This window comes from Symphalangus syndactylus, chromosome 20 (assembly GCF_028878055.3).
Source record: "Symphalangus syndactylus isolate Jambi chromosome 20, NHGRI_mSymSyn1-v2.1_pri, whole genome shotgun sequence".
NCBI classification, from domain to species: domain Eukaryota; kingdom Metazoa; phylum Chordata; class Mammalia; order Primates; family Hylobatidae; genus Symphalangus; species Symphalangus syndactylus.
In genome coordinates, this window is record NC_072442.2 from 14957675 (window position 1) to 14972480 (window position 14806).

A 14806-nucleotide genomic window follows, 5' to 3' on the forward strand; every position below is an offset into this window, starting at 1 on the left:
GGTATAGTCTCCTTTCTTTATGCCAAAAGCTAGATAAGAAGTTAGGTAGACAAGATTGCCATATACAGTTATGCAGGCTGTTCACTACAATGCGCCCATCCACAGGGGCAAATGGAGCTGGAATCCAGCCTACACTCTGCCTACCAAGTTGTGTGCCCTAGAGGAAGGGCACCTTCTTCTGATTCCCAAAGGTGTCTGCTGTATGCCACAGAAGAACTGGAGCCAGGGCTTCTCCATAACAGCAAAGGGAAGTTACTATACTAACCTCTCTACTTTTGTAGATGTTTGGCATTTTTCACAGTAAAACGTTAAAACCGAAACCAAATAAACCCCTCACCAAGTGAGTGGGTGTGTTACTTGGCCAGGTTACTTAACCCTCAGCCTCAGTTCCCACAACCAAAAAGACAATAATCGCTGGCTCCCAGGGTCAGCATAAGGACTAAATTAAATTACATAAGTAGCATGTTTGACATGGAGCAAGTCCTCTTACAAATGGGAACTATTAACAGTGGCCACTGCTGATGGCTGGGGCCAGGAAGGAAAACGAGGTGAATGGGGACAGAAGGACATTGTCTAAAAAAACAAGCCTTTGGGAAATGTGTGCAGAGAAGCCAGAGTCCGAAAATAAGACCACCCTATTCATGTTCCTAAATTGAGCTTGGGGGGCAGGGTTGGTCTGAAGGAGTTCTCATGCAACCCCTGCTTTGTTGGCAGCCTTTACACTTCCCTGGGGACCCCAGGCTCGGCTTAGAATCCAAATTAAGGTCAGTGATCCACAGAAAGGCCACAAAGAGTGGCTTAGAAAAGGATGTGCTCCCAGCCTCCTGGCAAACTCAGAGAAGGGCCCGGCAGCTGGGAGGTGGGGCTGGCTGGGCTGGGAGTGCTCACATCTGAAGTCCTGAAAGAGAACAGGACTTTTCCTAAGATGTTCCAGGAGGTCAGCCATTAGCACAGAGAGGACACCTGCCACCTTCATGGGGTGCGAATGGCCCACTCACATCCCTGTAGGTCAAAAACTATTTTTGAATTGTCTAGTATTTTTGTTTGTTTGGTTTGATTTATTTTTGAGACAGAGTCTCGCTTTGTCGCCCAGGCTGGAGTACAGTGGTGTGCTCTCAGCTCACTGCAACCTCCACCTCCTGGGTTCAAGTGATTCTCCTGCCTCAGCCTCCCAAGTAGCTGACACTACAAGCATGCACCACCACACCCAGCTAATTTTTGTATTTTTACTAGAGATGGGCTTTCACCATGTTGGCCAGGCTGGTCTTGAACTCCTGACCTCAGGTGATCCACCCACCTTGGCCTCCCAAAGTGCTGGTATTACAGGCGTGAGCCACCACACCCAGCCAAATTGTCTAGTTTTATGAGATGAATTTTTATGTTAACGTCTTCAAAATAATCACTGCTGCCGGGCGCGGTGGCTCACGCCTGTAATCCCAGCACTTTGGGAGGCCAAGGTGGGTGGATCACAAGGTCAGGAGATCGAGACCATCCTGGCTAACATGGCGAAACCCCGTCTCTACTAAAAATACAAAAAATTAGCCGGGCGTGGTGGCAGGTGCCTGTACTCCCAGCTACTCGGGAGGCTGAGGCAGGAGAATGGCATGAACCTGGGAGGCGGAGCTTGCCGTGAGCCGAGACCGCACCACTGCACTCCAGCCTGGGTGACAGAGCGAGACTCCGTCTCAAAACAAAACAAAAACAAAAATGATCACTGCTATATGTGAATTTTACCAGTAGTCTATTTTTAACGACATGCCCCCCTATTCATTTCCCTTCAAGGCCTTAGCTTCCAGAGCCTCACTACGATGACAGGGCTGATGGTGATAGTGGCAGTGATGGAAAGCTGGGAGCCCTTCCCAAAGCCCCTGGAGGGAACTCACCACTAGCATGAACCACCAAGGCCCTGGGTGTCAGCCTAGTGCCCGCCCTAGGAGACTGACGTGGAAGGCTTCTGGCTTCAGTCAAATGCCATCTCATTCATTTGCCTCTCCTTTCTTTCTTTTCCAGAATTAAAGCTCATAGGATGATTCATTCTCTTATTAAATCAGCTCATGAGAAAAAGGGAAGGCACCCGAGTTCCCATCCCTCTCTCCACCAAACATAAGCCACCCCGTGGCTCATTCCCCATATGCATTTAATAGAAATGCTACCACAAGGAAGAAATTCCACTAAGAAACCCACCCTTCACCTTTCCTTTCATGTCTCAAGAATTCACCATCCATGGCAGTTTTCTAAGTTTCTTTTTTTTTTTTTTTTTTTTTTTTGAGGCAGAGTCTCGCTCTGTCGCCCAGGCTGGAGTGCAGTGGCGCAATCTCGGCTCACTGCAAGCTCCTCCTCCCGGGTTCACGCCATTCTCCTGCCTCAGCCTCTCCGAGTAGCTGGGACTACAGGCGCCCGCCACCACGCCCGGCTAATTTTTTGTATTTTTAGTAGAGACGGGGTTTCACTGTGGTCTCAATCTCCTGACCTCGTGATCCGCCCACCTCGGCCTCCCAAAGTGCTGGGATTACAAGCGTGAGCCACCGCGCCCGGCCAGTTTTCTAACTTTCTAAGGCTGCCAGTGGGAGAGGTGAGTTGGAATTTAAAGATAAGTTCCCAAATAAAATGGGATAGGAGGGGAAAGAGTCACATGGCTCTTAAATCCACATACATGCAACCCTCAAAGCAGAAAGTAAAAATCCACCCAAAAGAAAATCCTTCTCTATCTCTGCCAGATCTCCTCAGCTCTGCCCCACACTTAGAAACAACTGTTTCCCCAGAACTCCAAAAAAAACTCTCATATACTCCATCCCTCATTCTTTCCAACACTGTGATCTGTACACTTAATCTACCTCTAGGCTCAGTTTATCCCTCCCTGGGATTGTCAAACAAGAACAGTAACAGTCAAAGAATAAGAATCCTAACACTACAATGTTATAAAGCACTTTTGTAAATACATCTATGGACTCAGCCTCTTGGCTTTGGAGCTCAGATCCTGCCTCCTCAGCTAACCAGCAGTGTGACCTTATGCAAGTTAACTTAACCTCTCTGTGCCTCGGTCTCCTTCTGCATAAAGTGATGATACTACTCTCTCATCTAGGATTGATTACATAAATTAATATTCCCAAGATGCTTAGAAAGCTTACTGGCATATGCAGTAAGCATGCAATAAATGTTAGCTATTATTATTTTTTTATATATATATATATATATATATATATTTTGAGACGGAGCTTCGCTCTTGTTGCACAGGCTGGAGTGCAATGGTGTGATCTCGGCTCACTGCAACCTCCGCCTCCCAGGTTCAAGCGATTCTCCTGCCTCAGCCTCCCGAGTAGCTGGGATTACAGGCATGCGCCACCATGTCCTGCTAATTTTGTATTTTTAGTAGAGACAGGGTTTCTCCATATTGGTCAGGCTGGTCTCGAACTCCCGACCTCAGGTGATCTGCCTGCCTTGGCCTCCCAAAGTGCTGAGATTACAGGCGTGAGCCACTGTGCCCAGCCTATTATTTATTTATTTATTTATTTATTTATTTTTTATTTTGAGACAGACTCTCGCTCTGTCACCCAGGCTAGAGTGCAGTGGCATGATCTCACTGCAACCTCCACCTCCCGGGTTCAAGTGATTCTCCTGCTTCAGCCTCCTGAGTAGCTAGGATCACAGGCGCCCACCACCATGCCAGGCTAAGTTTTGTAATTTTAGTAGAGATGGGTTTTCACCATGTTGGCCAGGCTGGTCTCAAACTCCTGCCTTGGCCTCCCAAAGTGCTGGGATTACAGGCGTGAGCCACTGCGCCTGGCCATTAGCTATTATTAGACTATTACAAGAATCTTGTGCCACAGAGATTATTCTTACCAGCTCTATTTAACACATGTAGTCAATAGCCATGTGTTGTTGTGGAGTATAATAATAGATTAGCCTCAAGAATACTACAAATTAACAAGCTAAGTGACCTGCTCAGAATGACACAGCCCACACATGGCAGAGCTAAGGCTGGAACTCCAGTCATCAACTCCAATTTGCACACTCACACATTTCACACTTTAACACACTGTCTCCCTCAGGCATGGAAATTTGAGAAGTCCCACGGATCAGCATCAAAAACAGATTTCAATTCCATAATCTCTACAGAGCGACAGTATCTCCAGGAAGTATTTCAGGATTCACCAAACAAAATTCATTTCCATTCGTCTTCATATTCCACGAAAACACACCAAAGCTGCCTCAGGGAGAGGGTGTCACCCCATCAAAGGTGTCAAGGACCATGCAAGGCCAGGGGTCACACTGGCCTCAACAATGTTTCAGACAAAAACGGCTCCCCTGGGAGGCTCTGAGGCTGTCATCGATCTGCCAAAGGTCAGTACAGATCATTTGGGAATGGATTTGTGTAGGCATGGCCTAAGACACATGGACTTCTGCCAAGCCCGTATATTTTTTCAAAACATCTGCACTGTCTTCACCCTTGATAAATAGCAGCCAGGCTACAGAAATATTTCCATTACACACAAAAGCCTGCTTTGCCACCACAACTCACTGAAATGGATGTTTCCAACTTGAGAAGAACTCTTCAATGAAAACATCTAAAAACACTCCAATCTTCCAGCAGAGGCAACCAATCTGGCATTCAGGAAAACTTTAAACACTAGTAAATAATATTTGTGGAAACAAATTCTTTGGTAGACATATGCCCTCATGCCCAAAGTCTAACGATATCTAATAAATAGGTTAAGCCCATTTCTTCTAGCTGTATTATGAACATTCATTAGAGACATCTGCATAAACATTTTCGTAAAGGCCTTCTCATATTTCCAGACTGTGGCGAAATCTCCTTATGGCCATGCTGAAAAGAATTGGAATAAAAAGAATTTAACATTGTAGCCCTGGCTTTACCACTAAGTAGCTGTATGATTTCACAAAATGAAAATAATAACAATAACAGCAGCAGCTAACATTTAATGAGGACTTATAATACGTAAAACATTGTGCTAGGGGCTTAATAAGTATTTGGTACTAATTAACAATCATTATGTAATATTTTGGCCGGGCGTGGTGGCTCATACCTATAATCCCAGCACTTTGGGAGGCTGAGGTGGGTGGATCAGTTGAGGCCAGGAGTTCGAGACCAGCCTGGCCAACATGGTGAAACACTGTCTCTACTAAAAATACAAAAATTAGCTGGGCATGGGGTAGTGGAGGGTGCCTGTAATCCCAGCTACTCAGGAGGCTGAGACAGGAGAAGTACTTGAACCCCTGCGGGTGGAGGCTGTGGGTGACAGAGCAAGACTCCACCTCAAAAATAAAAAAAAAAAAACCACCACCAAAAAACCATTTGGTAATATTATTACTCCCACTGTATGGATCAGGAAACTAAGACCCAGAGAGATTGAGTAACTTGCCCCAAGAACACGGCAGCAACCAGCAGAGGCTGGGATGAAGCACAGGCATTCTGATTCAGTATTTTTAATTACATACCATCGGTCTTTTCAAAGCACTTAATGACCCACAACCTCAGATTCCTCCAGCAGCCGACCAAGCAAGCCGTCTTCAGAATCCTTTCCAGCTGTAAAATTCAGTGATTCTCTCTTTTCAAAATAAAATGAATTTATAACTTTGAGAAATAAAATGTAATGATGCTCTAGTATTGCTAAGAGGGAAGGAAACATCTGTGTATGTCTCACCCAGAACCAGTCAGGGGAGGAAAACTGCTGATTTTCTAGGGTAATGATGCCCTGTGAACCAACCAGACTGGCTTCAAGCCGTCTCAGGAAAAATGACAACTTGAAGTTCTTAGAGGATCCACCAACATGCAAAGGTCTGCAAGTTCACAACTATCAGTTCTCAAACTTTAATTTGACTTTTTTTTTTTTTTTAAAGGAAACTCATATGCAAGAAAATGCTGCACCGTAGAGGCTGATCTTAAGAATGCCAGTACAAGATGTATGTTGACTCTGTGGCATGCTTACACTTGCTTTCCTCTCAGGTGTACACCTGCTCAGGGAAAATCCACCCGGCCCAGGCAATCTGTTTTAAGACTTCCCTAGCCCGAGGCTCAGTGGTCCTATAATTGGGGGGGGCTTTTGTCCTTTACACATCTGAGATCTTCATATGCTCCCTCCTGCTCATCATCACCAGCCTGGTCTCTGGACACACAAACACACACGTGCTGCCTTCCCCAACTCCATCTCAGACGCATCTTCTTCCTCTCTCTGCTCAGCACAGTTCCCTGTTCACGCACCTTGCCATCGGCTAACACAGCCAATGGTGAAACTCCCCCAGCTGACCCTCCCTGGAGCTCACTAGCCCTCTCCCAGCTGTGGGTACAGCCTGAAACCGAAACTAATCTCAGACCAGAGCAAAGTGAAATCATTTCAGGAGCCTGATCACCCTACATGACCACAGAGAGGCTTCCCCTCAACAGAGCTCCAAAGCCAGCTTGCTGGTCACCAGCAGGAAAAAAAAAAAAAAAAAAAAAAAAAAAAAAAAAAAAGCTTTGCAGTGCCCTCCTAACATCAAATACTTTCTTAATGAATAGGGAATCATGGGATTAGAGGAAGAAGCAAAAGTTCTTGCCATCGTGTTTGCTGATGCTACTTCTCTCTTATTTGCACAAGTCTATTTCAGTTCACCCCGTGAGCTAAAGTTCACCACCCAGTATTATTTTTAAACTCATTGTCCAGCATCCGTTCATATCACTCTTAATCAGATTATCTTCCAAGAGCAAGCTTTGTTCTCTTCTGAGGTCCCTGTAACCATCTTGCTCTAATGTGGCTGAGACTGTTATACCACATGTTTTTCCTAAATTTGAAAAATGAAGCGTTTTACTTTTGTGCTCAGGCCAGGCACGGTGGCTCACGCCTGGTAATCCCAAAGTAATCCCAGTACTTTGGGAGGCTAAGACAAGTGGATCTCTTGAGCTCAGGAGTTCGAGACCAGCCAGGCCAACATGGTGAAACCCCATCTTTACTAAAAACACAAAAAAATTAGCTGTTTATGATGGCGTATGTCTGTAATCCCAGCTACTCAGGAGGCTGAGACACAAGAATTGTTTGAAACTGGGAGGCAGAGGTTGCAGTGAGCTGAGATCATACCACACTGCACTCCAGCCTGGGTGAAAGAGCGAGACCCTGTCTCATAAATAAATAAATAATAAAAAATAAAAACACTTTTGTGCTTGAAAAAAGAAAAAAGAAAAAAAGCAAAAGCCATTATGACTGAACATAATATCAGGCTTTGATGATCCTTCGAAGAAGTATAAATGTTGAGAAGGATCCTAAACTGTGTTTTCTCTTCTTACCCTTGCCCCCAGCATACTTGTGGGCACCTTTCTTTGTGGCTAGGCAGTATTATGAAGAAAAGCCTACCGTCAGCTTAAGTAAAACAGAATAAGAAGGGTTAAGTGCACTGGCCCAACAAGGGTATGGTCAAAGAGAGATTAAGTCTTGGATTATCTGTTATTTACTCATTCATCCAACAAAGTTTACTGAGGGCCCCATATATATGCCTAAAACTCTTCTAAGTGCATCTAGGAGATAACCCAGTAGCTCCAACTGAGAGTGCCATTCTCAGAAACACTGTGTGTATGGGGGCTGATGCTTTCTGTATTCCAATACCAAGACAAATGCTCCACTACTTCCAGGTTTCCTGAGTTCTCCTCACAAAGCTTGGACTCCATCCCCAAGAGCTGTAGGTCCCTCCCAGTGCGCACCCCCGGGTGATGCTGACCGGGAACATTGCGGGCCAGGGTCCCAGCTGTTGGGCAGACTCTGTTTGTGCCTTGGTTCACTCATTAATGGATGAGCTGCTCAATGTTATCGGGCATTATTCAATCACTCCAACAGTCAAAGGAGGGGTTAGGCCAGATTTAAGTAATCTAGCTCAAAAATTCCAGCTCCTTTTATCCTCCGATCACTGAGCTGACATGGACCTCTAGGGGCCTCTACTTCATCTTCCTGTCTCCAGACGAAACCTCTTAAACCACAAAGACAAATGAAACTTGTTCCCATTTCTGAAGACCTTCAGGGGAGGCCATTCTCCTCCGTGCCTATGAGTCACTTTTCTTACATCTCACATCCTATCTGGAATGTCTTCCTCATACCTTACTTGAATCCTCCCTCCGTAGTTTAAACTCATTTGCCTCTGGTTCTAAGCGCAGAGAGACAAGAGTGAATCACTGTGTTCTGAGCAATGACTCTTAAGAGACTTTTATGTCTTCACCATGTTCACTGCAGGCACTGCAAGAGATCGTAGTGTTTCTCAGCTATTAAAAACCACAAAGGCATCAGGAAAGCTGACCACACTGCCCAGTTCCTGCCTCACCCTGGCAAGGGTGCTACAGAATCCAGAAAACTTGACCCTTCTCTGAAACCCACACCGCCACTTAGCTCTACTCAGAGTTCACCAAGGGGGAGAAAAATGTGCTCCCATGCCAGATCAAAAGCCCAGGAGGCAGCAGCCACTTTATCTTGTCCTCACTCAGCTCAAGCGGCCCCTCCTCCAGAAAGCCTTCCCTGCCCCAACTCCTCTTCTGGCTGGCAAAGTGCCCCCTTCCTCAGTGCTTTGTCTTATCGCAGCACTTGCCACAGCAACTGAAACTCCAGGCTAACACGTTTGTCTCCCTTACTAGACAGGAGGCATCTTGAAGGCAGGGGCCATGGCTTGATGACCTTTGTGCTCCAGGATGGGCCCCAGCAGAGTATCTGGCACTTGGCCAGTGGTTCTCAGCAGACTCTGTTAAGCTGAACCCTCCAGGCATGTTCCAACGATGCCTGGACATTGCACTGGCAGCCCTTCAAGCAGGACACAAATCCCACAACCCCCCAGCTCCACCTTCCCCCATCACGACCACCCCCTGAGCTCCACAGGGGTCTCTCTGACATACATTCTTTTTTTTTTTTTTTTTTTTTTTGAGGCAGGATCTGGCTCTGACACCCAGGCTGGAGTGCAATGGTGCAATTTCAGCTCACTGCAACCTCGGCCCCCCAGGCTCAAGCGATCCTCCCACCTCAGCCTCCTGAGTAGCTGGGACTACAGATACATGCCACCACACCCAGCTAATTTTTGTAGAGATGAGGTTTCACCACGTTGACCAGGCCGGTTTAGAACTCTTGAGCTCAAGTGATCTGCCGGCCTCAGTCTCTCAAAGTGCTAGGATTACAGGCATGAACTACCATCCCCAGCCCTCACAGTTTCTCTAAGGGTGTGGGCCTGCAGCCAGACTTCCTGAATTCAAATCCTGGCTCTGCCACTTTCTAGCCATGTGATCTTCGGCAAGTTATTTAAACTCTTGATGTCTCTTACGTCTCTATTTCTTCACCTGAAAAATTGGTATAATATCTCATAGGTCCTGTGAGGATTCCACAAGCTAATCCATGTGAAGTACTTGGAAAGGGTCCGACCCCTCTGTGAGTGCCACAATGATTATTTCCCAAGCCTATTCCTTCACAGAAACCCTTGGCCCCCATAGCTTCCACTCTTTTTTTTTTTTGAGACGGAGTCTCACTCTGTCACCCAGGCTGGAGTGTAGTGGCGCGATCTCGGCTCACTGCAACCTCCGCCTCCTGGGCTCAAGCGATTCTCTTGCCTCAGCCTCCCAAGTAGCTGGGACTATAGGCACCTGCCGCCAAACCTGGATAATTTTTTGTACTTTGGTAGAGATGGGGGTTTCACCATGTTGCCCAGGTTGGTCTTGAACTCATGAGCTCAGGCAATCCGCCTGCCTCGGCCTCCTAAAGTGCTAGGATTACAGATATGAGCCACCGTGTCCAGCCTCTTTTTTTTTTGAGACAGAGTCTCGCTCTGTCGCCCAGGCTGGAGTGTAACGGCATGATCTCAGCTCACTGAAACCTCTGCCTCCTGGGTTCAAGCAATTCTCCTGCCTCAGCCTCCTGGGTAGCTGAGATTACAGGCACCCACCACCACGCCTGGCTAATTTTTGTATTTTTAGTAGAGACAGGGTTTCACCATGTTGGCCAGGCTGGTCTCGAACTCCTGACCTTAGGTGATCCGCCCGCCTCGGCCTCCCAAAGTGCTGGGATTACAGGCGTGAGCCACTGCACCCTTCGAGTTTGCACTCTTGACTGCCTATTGGACCTGCCCCCATCTCCTCACTAGGTTCCCTTCCTCCAGGGAACTCTGCCCTGTTCCTCTGGACCAGTGTTAGCATTAATTTTATGCCATTCAACCCTCCTCACTGGTTATACCTCCTCACCCCTCCCCCAGCTTACAGGGCAAATTCTTCAAGAAAAGGAAAAAGAGTTGGTTCCACAGCAGGGCTACAGATGCTGAGTCATTCTACCCCCAAATATGCTTAGCTGTCACCCATGACATTTCAGTCTCCCCACCCCCGCCTCCACTGTGCGGTCCTCTCTGCTCATCATTCAAGAGCCTCACCCCAACCCCTCCCACTCTTCCAAAAACCACCCTCAGCCTCTACAGTTTTTACCAAAGATTTTCCTTCATAATGAGCCTCAGAATTTGTGTACCGCTGTGCAGAAATGGTAATAATAATAGCTTCGATGTAATGAACACTTCCTCTTTGTCTGGCATACAAGTGAGATCTCTTTTAACTCTTTCTAAATATAGGAAACTCAGGCACTTATAAAGTCTTAGAGTAAGATGGAGAGCTGGGATTCTACCTGGAGATGCCTAACTTCAGATCTTACACTCTAAACAACTAAGCTATGATGAAAATATGCACAACTCAGTTGCTTCCTGGGGGTGGAAGTTAGGCCAGTGGAGTTGGAACTTTTTTTTTTTTTTTTTTTGAGACAGAGTCTCACTCTGTTGTCCAGGCTAGAGTCCAGTGGCGGAATCTCAGCTCACTGCAACCTCCGCCTCCCGAGTTCAAGTGATTCTCCTGCCTCAGCCTCCCAAGTAGCTGGGGTTACAGGTACGCACCACCATGCCCTGCTAATTTTTTGTAGTTTTAGTAGACACAGGTTTCACCATGTTGGCCAGGCTGGTCTCGAACTCCTGACCTCAGGTGATCCACCTGCCTCAGCCTCCCAAAGTGCTGGGATTACAGGCAGGAGCCACCACGCCCAGCCTAAACATTTTTATCCTACCAAGAATTCCTTGCCGGGCGCGGTGGCTCACGCTTGTAATCCCAGCACTTTGGGCGGCCGAGGCGGGCGGATCACCAGGTCAGGAGATCGAGACCACGGTGAAACCCCGTCTCTACTAAAAATGCAAAAAAATTAGCCGGGCGGGGTGGCGGGCGCCTGTAGTCCCAGCTACTCGGAGAGGCTGAGGCAGGAGAATGGCATGAACCCGGGAGGCAGAGCTTGCAGTGAGCCGAGATCGCGCCACTGCACTCCAGCCTGGGCGACAGAGCCAGACTCCGTCTCAAAAAAAAAAAAAAAGAATTCCTCAAAGACCCTTGGTGCTGCCACAATGGAAATGAAATGGTCACATTTATAAGAAGGGAGTTTATGTTTACAAGGACTGTTATCACATTTATCATTTATGACGTGCTTTAGAGACAAGACATTTAGCTGCATCATCAAGAGTCTGTGATAATGCGCTGACACATCAGAGGTTCTGGGAGCCTGGAAGCCACGGGGATCAGAGAAACACTGAGTGAGCCAACACAGCCAGCATACTGAACTCACCAACCCATGGTAGCCAGGGCCATAGCATGACTGAGAAGTCATGGCCACTGGGGAAGGTGAATCCTCAGTCACTGCAACAAGGACCTTTGCATGCCACCAAGACACTTCCAATTCCCAAGTCAAGGACCACTGGACCACAGCGCTTTAGGGTCTCCAATGCCCTTCATTTTATTTTATTTTATTTTTTTGTTTGTTTGTTTGTTTTGTTTTTTTTTTTGAGACGGAGTCTTGCTCTGTTGCCCAGGCTGGAGTGCAGTGGCGCGATCTCGGTTCACTGCAAGCTCCGCCTCCCAGGTTCACGCCATTCTCCTGCCTCAGCCTCTCCGAGTAGCTGGGACTACAGGCGCCCGCCACCACGCCTGGCTAATTTTTTTGTATTTTTAGTAGAGACGGGGTTTCACCATGGTCTCGATCTCCTGACCTCGTGATTCGCCCGCCTCGGCCTCCCAAAGTGCTGGGATTACAAGCGTGAGCCACCGCGCCCGGCCTATTTTATTTTATTTTATTTATTTATTTTTTTGGAGACAAAGTTTTGCTCTTGTCATCCAGGTTGGAGTGCAATGGCACAATTTCGGCTCACTGCAACCTCCACCTCCCAGGTTCAAGCGATTCTCCTGCCTCAGTCTCCTGAGTAGCTGGGATTACAGGCACACGCCACCACACCCAGCAAATTTTTGTATTTTTAGTAGAGACAGAGTTTCACCATGTTGGCCAGGCTAGTCTTGAACTCCTGACCTCAGGTGATCCACCCCCCTTGGCCTCCCAAAGTGGTGGGATTACAGGCATGAGCCACCGCGTCCGGCCTCCAATGCCCTTTATAGCTCTTACTTCCTGTAAGTGCAAGAGCCAGCAAAACAGAAGCACCACCTCCTCCAGCTCACCTTGGATAGTCAGAGGTGACCCCTGTCAGACACCCAGCTTCCTGTGCCCAAGGCTCTAGAATGCTCCTGCCTCTGCTGCTTATTACCAGAGCAAATGTAGGAAGCTCTAAAGGAAGAATACCAGTGTGAGTGGTGCCATATGCCAAACACTGTGCTCTCTAGTTAAACAAAGAAAAATCGCCTACAGCTCTCTGTGGGGGACTTGAGCCTAAGGAAGTCTTCACAATCCCAAGGTAGAGAAGTCACGAATGGCAGATCCTCCTAAAGCTCTTCCAGATCCTTAGCAAGTGTAGACGCCACAAACACCTATGCAGCAGCCCAGGGCCCAGTGAGCCAAGAAAGGAAAGGCAGGTCAGGCCTCCTCTGGGCTGCACTGGGGATAGTGACAGCAGCCCTCTGGCCCCCACTTGCCTTCAAGAGTCTGAAGGGATCTAAGGAACCGACAATACCCAGATCATAGCCTTGGACAATTCTGCCCCAAGACCTCCTTCAGAGGCGTCTTTCACACGTAACACTCTCTACTAAAGCACCTCAACCCCATTTCCCCAAGAACAAGCTGGAGCTCTTAAAGGCCTGGATCTCACACCCAGCTGAAACACCAGAATATCCACCTCCACCCAAATCCCTTTATTTATCTCTAATTCAATAGACCAGTGGGCCTAGCCCAGTGCCCAGGGCCTTCCCACCACACAGACAGCAAAATGAGCCCCTGGAAAAGGGCCACCTCATCTGCCCCCATCCTCTAGCTAGCTGTAGGGAGCTGGGATCTGTCCAGACACTCCAGGTCTCCATGGCCACAAGCCCAAAGTTGCATAGGGAGGTCATGAGAAAAGACCTTAGAAGCAGTCTGCTCTTTGAACCCTGGGATTATTCACTGACCAGCCAAAAAGGTGACAACTGTTCTGATGGCCCAGGTCAGACCAGCAACTCTAGGGCAGGGGTCTCAATGGAGGTCCTAGTTCCAAGGGGGTATATTAACCGTCTGGTGTTGAATACAAGTGTCTCCCTACACACATGCATTTTGGAAGGAGAGGAGTTAGAGCTTTCGCCAGATTCTCAAAGGGGCCCATGACTCCAACCTCTGGCCCTAGTTGGCCTGGCCCAGGAGCTGGGGATACAGCCCTAGTCATATCAACATCCCTGGGCCATCCTCGCTGTCCAGGGTCTCTCTTCTATTCAAGGATGTGCCCAGGTCGGTAGCAGTATCCTGTTGGCCTTGTCCTGACCCTTCCAGCTGCAGAAAGTGGACAGGGGGTTTCACACCCAGCCCTCCTGCACACGCTCCAGCTTCCTGGAGACCCGAGCCAGATTTCTCCCAGCAGCACCTCTCCATCCTAGAGATGGCACCCTCCATTCAAATTGAGGTACCAGTGGCACTGACCCCCAACAACAGAGAGGACCCAGCTTCACACTTGATCCAGCAGGGGCCCAACCGCATGGTGAGATGACTTCCTCCATGAGAGAATTCCTGGGGTCCCTCACCTCCTTCAGGCATGGCTGGCTATAAAGAAAAGGGGTTAAAGGCCCAGAACATCTCCCTGAGTCCTTTCTCCTGGGCCAGGTGGCTCAGGTGCTGCGGGATCACCCAGGGAAGGCTCATTCCTCTCGCTACGAGACGCTGACTGCGGATCAGGTGGGGAGCACGGTGGATGGTCTTCTTGTATCCTCTATCGCCTCCAGAACATCTTGTTTCTAAACTCCCAGAGAGTCCCCTCACCTTCTACTCCACCAAAAAAAGGAAAATCTAAACCCTCCCTCCCCTTAAAACACATTCCTTCTCAGGAATTTAATTTCAGTGTACGTTTCTTGGAGCTAAAACTTTTTTTAAGGGGAAAAGAAATGGGCAGGGCAGTGCTGGGTGTAAGGCGACCATGCGACCGAGAAAAGGAAGAGGGCGGAATGAATAAACGCCGACACCAGCCCCCCTTGGAGCTCAGAGCCCGGGACAGAGGATCCGGCGGGGCGGGGGAGCAGGGGCGGGGACAGCGCATTCCCAACTTTCCCTGGCCGGGTTGACGGGAGATACAGCTCCCAGGGGACCGGGAGGGACCAAAAAAGGCTGAGCCGACCTGTGACATCGGCGGGGGGCAGGAAGCGAAGCTCCCCTCCCCCTGAAAGGCGCTCGGCTCCCAGCAGGCGCCCCCGCCTGCCGTCGCCTCCCAGCCTGCGCCCCCAGGCCCGGGCACCGCGGGGAGGGGCGCCCACACAAAAGGGGGAGCGGCGGGAGAGGGGACTCGGGCGGAGCCGGCTCCGGGAGGCCTCGTCTCCCTTCCCTGCGGCGCCGGCCCGCGCCCCCCGGTCTAATCGCGCGCCCCACTCCCGGCCCCCCAG

General features: G+C 48.8%; 1 protein-coding gene across 3 annotated transcripts in view; it reads right to left on the minus strand.

Annotated features, from left to right (window-relative positions):
• CUEDC1 (CUE domain containing 1) overlaps nt 1-14806 on the minus strand; it is a 95866-nt gene that overhangs the window by 79888 nt on the left and 1172 nt on the right. The window lies entirely within an intron of this gene.